At 37.8% G+C, this 7,219-nt stretch overlaps 1 pseudogene; it reads left to right on the top strand.

Annotated features, from left to right (window-relative positions):
- The first annotated feature begins 5,095 nt into the window (after positions 1-5,095).
- LOC124974201 (malignant T-cell-amplified sequence 1-like) lies at positions 5,096-6,505 on the top strand (annotated as a pseudogene).
- Positions 6,506-7,219: the final 714 nt, after the last annotated feature.

Below are 7,219 nucleotides of genomic sequence, written 5' to 3'. Positions count from 1 at the left end.
GCTTTAGGCACCATTAATTTTATAAAACTTAATTTGAGATATAATGTAACAGCATTTGAAACATTCGGTAAGATGGTTATTTCATTTGGGGGGTAATTATTTGTTATTAGTTTATTTTAAATGCAGGAAATATTGCGGTTCATTTTGATATAATTATAGAAGTATGGAGTAAAATTTACTCCATTTCAACTCCGTTACTTTTCCTTTCCCTTTGTTACTCCCTCCCCCTGTTCCTTTTCCTTTAATGATAGTTCTATTTTTTATAGGTTTTTTTTTTTTTTTTTTTAATGAGTGCCTTGTGGATATAAATTCACTGTGGTATATTCATCCGTGTATGTAGCACAGTTTGATCAGATTCATTCTACTGTTCTTCACTTTTCCCATGCCTCCTTTTTGGCTCTCAAGCTTTTTCCTCTATGTAAGCTCGGGCGGGCTTGGCGGGCTCAGTGGCGGGACCAAATGTAAACTCGGTTGGTCTCCTTGGGCACAGTTAGCAGACAAATAAAATGGGACAGAAAAGAGGCCAAAGCAAGCTTTATTGGAATTTGGCTCTCGGCGAAATTCCCAGACCCCCAGGGTATAGGGACCCGGAGAAAATCAGAAAATTGCACATGGCCCTGGCTGCCCAGGGTTTTTATAGACTAGGATGGGAGGGGGTCTTGTTGAGTGACAGGTGGGTGTGAAGGGTCAGTGGAACTTTCCATCCACCTTGCTGCGAACTTTCTGGTCACCTTTGGCAGGCTGGTCTTTGTTCTAGCTGCTCAGCTTTGCCCCCTACAGTCGCCTAATTTCCGACCTAACACTCTACCTCACTGATCTCTCTTGTGTTATCATGAAATTTCCCTCCCCTGATGCTGCATACTTATTTTCACCTAGCTTCTGCATATCAGAGAAAATATTCAAACCTTGAATGCCTGGGTCTGTCTTATCTCTTACCATGATGTTCTTCAATTCCAGCCATTTACTAGCAAATTCCATTATTTTATTGTTAATGGCTGAGTAAAACTCCATTGTGTGTATATACCACATTTTCTTCATGAATTTCTCTGTTGAACAGCACCTAGGTTAGTTCCACATCTTGACTATTGTAAATTGTACTGTTATAAGATTCAATGTGCCATATCCCTACAGTGTACAGATTTTAGATCTTTGGCTGTAAACCAAGATGTGGGATAGCTGCATCATGATGGATTCATTCCTCATTTATTGAGGAATCTGCATATTTCTTTGCAAAGTGGTTGTACTAATTTGAAATCCTATCAACAAAGAATAAGTGTACCTTTTCCTCCACATCCTTGTCAACATTTATTAGCATTATATTCTTGATAATTGCCATTCTGACTAGAAGGAGATGAAATGTGAGTGTTTTGATTTCCCCAATAGCGAGGGATGTTGGACATTTTTTTTTTCATGTATTTATTGACCACTTGTATTTCCTTTTTAGATTAATATCTATTTTTAGTTCATAGTTTCTTGCCTATTATTAATTGGATTGTTAGGGTTTTGATGTTAAATTTTTTGAGCTCTTTATATATTTTGGGCATTGATTCCATATATGAGAAACAGGTGGCAATGATCTCCCATTCCGTGGGCTCTCTTCAAGCTCTTTTCTCATTTTGCATGAAGAACCTCTAATTTGAAGTCATCCTTCTTACTGATTCTTTGTTTTATTTCTAATGCTTTAGTAGTCATTCTACAAAAGTCGATGTATCTGCCAGTATTTTAGAGTGCCGAGCCTACCTTTTCTTTCAACTGTTAAAGATTTGATATTCTAATTCCTGGGTGTTTGATCCACTTTGGATTTACTTTTATTCAGGCTAAGAGCCTTAGGGTTCAAGTTTCATTCTTCTACATATGGATATTCACTTTTCCCAGCACCATTTGTTTAAAAGGCTTTTCCTTTGTGCTGGATGTGTTTTGGCAACTTGGTAGAGTATCAGATGAGAGTAGCTGTTTTCTATTCCATTGATCTTCATGTCTGTTTTGGTGTCACTTACCCTGATGTTCTTGTTAGAGCTGTAGTATTAAGTTGAGGTTCCATGTTGTGACGCCTCCAGCTTTGCTCTTCCTGCTCTGGAGTACTCCAGCTCTTCTGGGTCTCTTATTCTTCCAAATGAATTTTAGAACTGTCTTTCCTGGTTCTGTGAAGAATGTCATTGGTATTTTTACAGAAATTGCATTAAATCTGTAATGCCTTTGGTAATGTGGCAATTTTGATAAAATTCTGCCTATGGACAAGCATTGGAGGTCTTTCCATCTTCTAAGGTCTTCTTCAATTTCTTTCTTTAGCATTCTATTTTTTTCACTGTAGAGATCTTTCATGTCCTTGGTCAGATTTATTTCTAAGATTTTACTTGAGGTTATTGTGAATTGGATGACTTTTTTTCAAGTTAATGCTCTTTTTATTGTAGAAAAAAAAAGACTATCATTTACAACTTGGAATGGATGTAAATTGTAATTTCTTTGACAGCGATGTAGATGACTGTGCTGAAGTCCTCAGCCACGGCCTGCTCTGCCAGCTCCAAGTCATGGTTCAGAAAGTTTTAAAAAGAGTCCAAAGATGCTCCCTTGATAAAAGATTTTATATTAAAAATTAGTGTAAGTGACAACCTGACATCCATTTCACTCTAACACAATGCAGAAAATGCTAAACTAACATATACAGGTATTCCACCAGGGTGTCACTGTCACTACTTGGTCAGATGACGTGAAATACAAGAGGACGATGACTTTTCTAACCTGTTTCAGAAGATTCATCATTGGAGTACAGGAAAGGCTTTTATATATGTTGTAATTGTATCTAGCTATTTTGCTACATTTGATTATCAGCTCTTCTGGTGTGGCTTTTGGAGCCTCTAAATAGGGAATAATGTCATCAACAAGCAGAGATAATTTGACTTTTCCTTTTCCTTTGTGCATTCCTTTACTTTCCTTCTCTTGTTTGATAGCTCTGACTAGAATTTCAAGGATTATGCAGGGTAGGAATGATGACACTGGATGTACTGGTCTTGTTCCAGATTTTAGAGAAACTGCTTTCAGTTTTTCTCCATTTAGTGTGATATTGACTTTGGGGTTTTCATGTAGTACATTGATAATATTGAGGGATATTTCTTTTACCCCTAGTTTCTCTAGTGTTTTAAACCTGAGTGGGTGCTGGCCTTTGTTCAATGCATTTTCTGTATCTTTTGACATAATTCCATGATTGTGATCATTAACTCTATGTGAATTAACTGTATGTGAATTGAATTGATTGATTTACATACGTTGAACCATCTTTGCTGGGATTATGCCCTTTTGATCATATTATCTTATCTTTTTGATGTGTTCTTAAAGGTGGTTTGCCAATATTTTATTTTTGAATATATGTTCATTAGGGGTGTTGGTCTGGAATTTTATTTCCTTAATGCATCTTTGTCTGGTTTTAGAATCAGGATGATAATGACACTGGCTTCATAGAATGGGCTTTGGAGTGTTCCATCTTTTTCTATTTTATGGAATAATTTCAAGAGAATTGGCAAGAGTTATTCTTTAAAGATCCAGTGGAACTTGATTGAGCATCCATCTGGTCCAGAGATTTTTTTGGGGGAAGGCTTTAAATAGCTGCTTCAATTTCATTACCACATATTGGTTTAAGTTTTCTGTATCCTCAAGGTTCAATTTGGGTAGATCACTGGCCTTTGATAATCTGTCAAGATTTTCAAGATTTTCTAGTTTGAGTATAAATGTTCAAAGTATTTTCTAATGATTCTATGGATTTTTGAAATATTTCCCTTGCCTTCATACCGTATTATCTGTTCACATAAGAAAGTGCAATTCCACTTAATAAAAGAATTATGTAGTTTATGTACTTCCTACCTCATTGTGTTGTTCTGAATATTAGTATAGTCAATGGCATAGTAAACATCTGCTGTTTAATGCGTGATGTGTATCACAGTTTTTTGTTGGTACTGCTGTTAAATGCTGACCCAACCATTCCTATATAGGTGACAGTGTTATAAATATCAAAGTAGACACTGGACATTTACCTGTGTCCAGGCTGTGCATCTATTAACATTAGTATTATTCCTGGCTCCCCTCTTCCTCCAAGAGAAGTTGTAAAGTATTTGGGACAATCCAAATTCACAGAATAGAGATCCTGCAGCTCAGCAATATTCATACCTCAAATCAAGTAACAGCAACTCCAAACCTACACACAATCTAGACCCACCTAAGCTTCAAAATTACATAATGACATAGAATTAGGGAGAAAAGTCCCCAAACCAACAATCAGACACCAAGGAGGAAAAACCAGAGTGGTCCTCCGACTGGACATATATCCCAAAACCAGAGTGGTCCTCCGACCGAACATATATACCACCCTTGAACATATATACCAAATAAGAAGTCCCACAATAAAATTATAACCACATATGAAAGACATGCATACAAAAGACACAGGGGAATACATCTCAAATGATGTGCAAGTCTTCTGAAAACATGAGGAATCAGGAAAACAAATCTACTCTCAATTTTCAATACTCACAGATAGGTAAGTTTACTACAAAGAAGGAGAAATGCAAATTAACTAGAAGTAATAAATAAAAGAAGAAGAAGAAATAGAAAAATTTAGCTATTAGTCGGGGAAGAGATTTCAGTGTTCAATAAGAGGGGGAAAAACTCGATATAAGCAAACAAGCAAATGTAAGATCAAAACAACTCAAACCCATGGATTTATACCCCACCTATGTTAATACAAGGCCTAAGTATAAACAGGCACAGAGAATACAGTGAAACTGAATGTATAATTATATGAATATATATATATATATATATTTCAAATCTGATCACAGTGAAGAAAATACACATACCCACATATATCATACACAAATGTTCCAAAATGGATAAAAGTTCAAAATAATACAATAAAAGGAAATGATATTTGAAAATTTGAAAAAGTTCAAAGTTAAAAATGATGAGTAAGCAATAAAAGTGTATTAAAACTTGGTAAATACAGATAAAAATAGGCAATAAAAGAGTGAAAATCTTAATGGGAAGTAAAGGGCTTGTTGGCATGGATGGTTTTTTATTCTTTATATTTATTGTTGTCTTTGTAAGTATGGGTCAAGAGCTGTGGGTTGCTAAGTCCAACACCTCTGTGTTCCTCACTTAGTGACTGGTTCTTATTGCTAGGGCCAAAGGTGGTTGTAGTAGATCTTAACTTCCAGTCTCCTAGTACAGGGTGGGCTAGACTGGGAAATGCTGACAAATTGTGTATTACAGAAGTGGGGGTGGTGCAGAGTTCTAAGTTGGAAGTTCCAGTAGTTGAGTTTTAGTTTTGGCTGAACCTTGAAGCCCTGCCAGTGGGCATTTGGATTAGTTCCATGTCTTTTGCTGCAGGGGAGATACTGGTCTCTGTAGGCTGTATCTAAAAATCTTTAGGATTGGCTGGCAGGTGGAAAACCAGCAGAGCCGACCTTGCTGATTCTTTAGATGTCCCTCTTGCTCTGCCACTGAGGGTAGAGTAAGTCTTTTTGGTCTGTGTTCTGTTCAGGCCTGTAATGCATTGGACTGCCCCACATTCTGAGGGGGCAATTTGCTTTTCTCAAAAGTCCACCAACTTAAATGTCAATTTAAAACACCATAGAAACATCCAAAATAACATCTGACCACCTATCTGGGTATCATGGTCCAGCCAAGTTGAAACATAAAATTAACCATCACAATGTCTGTCTTAAGATTGTGGACCTTCTGGGGGACAACTCTGACTCTCGGTGCTGGCCTTCCTTGTGTAAGGGGATCTACAGGAGCCTTTCTAATTTAACTTCTTTCCCATTCCAGTCCCTTCCCTCTTGTCACCCCCTTCACCTTGGATCATGTTAAAAAATCTGATGAAAAAGACAATGTGTCCAACATCATCAAGTTGAAAACATCAGTTATTAAGGGTATTAAGAGCCAGTTGATAGAGCAATTTTCAGGTATTGAACTATGGCTTAATCAAATCATGCTTAAGAAAGACCCTTTCAAAATAGTCTGATGCCATGAACATATAGAAATCCTTAGGGGCTGGGGAGATAGCTCAGTCGGTAGAGTGCTTGCCTTGTAAGCACGAGGCCCTGGGTTCGATCCCCAGCACACACAAAAAAAAAAAGAAATCCTTAAAGTAAATGGAGAATTATCATTTTTTAGACAAAGACAAGGGCCTTTTTATCCAACCCTAATGTTACTTCACAAATATCCTTTTATTCTGCCACACCAGCAGGATGATAAAGGAGCCATTACATTTGTACTCAGTGAAGCAAATATCATGTGTCCAGGCTTAACTTCTCCTGGAGCTAAACTTTACTCAGCTGCAGTCGATACTATTGTTGCAATCATGGAAGAAGGAAAATAGCATGCTCTACCTGATGGCATCATGAAGATGTCTGCAGAAGATATTGAGAAAGTCAACAAAGGAATTGGCATTGAAAATATCCATTATTTAAATGATGGGTTGTGGCATATAAAAACAAGTCTCAGAAGGAATTAGCTAAATATTGTGCTGTATCTGTGTTTGTATCTGTATGTGACAAAATGGAAACACTGTGTCTGTGGTTATGCTGAATAAATTCTATAGATGTTTAAAAAGAACCAAAGAATGTGATGCACAGTACTGAGCACAACAAACTAGGTGCACAAGTATGAGGCTCTGTGATAGTGAGGGGAGTGTAATACATCACAAGTTCCACATACCTCTGGGACCACCCCTGCTGCCTCCTGGTGGAGAGGTCCCTGTTCATATGCTCTTCAGGGGCAGCTGACCATGAAATCAGCTCATGTTATAAACCTTTCCTTCCCTTCCCTTCCCATTATCTTGACTAAGTTTCTTGAAAGAGCAATCTATATTCACTGCTTCTATTTCCTCATACTTCATTCTTTACTTCCTTCTCCACTTGACATTTCTTCCATTCCCAAATTCATTGGGAGCTGTTGACTCAGCATCCTCCCTGACTCTCTGCAGCCTCAGTGCTGCCCTATTCCATAGTGCAGAACCATCCCTGCCCTTGGCCAGCGTCATCCACTCCCTTCCAGGCTGTCCAGGTCAACAGTTTGCCTCAGTGGGCATCAGGCACTGTTGTGTGCTAGGGACAGAGAGGTCACACAGACCTGGCTTCTCCATCACTTCTCTTAACACTGTGTCTCTGCAGATTCTCCCCTTTTATGTTTAGAAGGAAAATCACAGGAGATATGTACTCTGCACAGG

The sequence above is a fragment of the Sciurus carolinensis genome, unplaced genomic scaffold (assembly GCF_902686445.1).
Source record: "Sciurus carolinensis unplaced genomic scaffold, mSciCar1.2, whole genome shotgun sequence".
Classification (NCBI taxonomy): domain Eukaryota; kingdom Metazoa; phylum Chordata; class Mammalia; order Rodentia; family Sciuridae; genus Sciurus; species Sciurus carolinensis.
The sequence above is the reverse complement of the archived record's forward strand: the minus strand, read 5'-3'. Positions and strand labels throughout refer to the sequence as shown.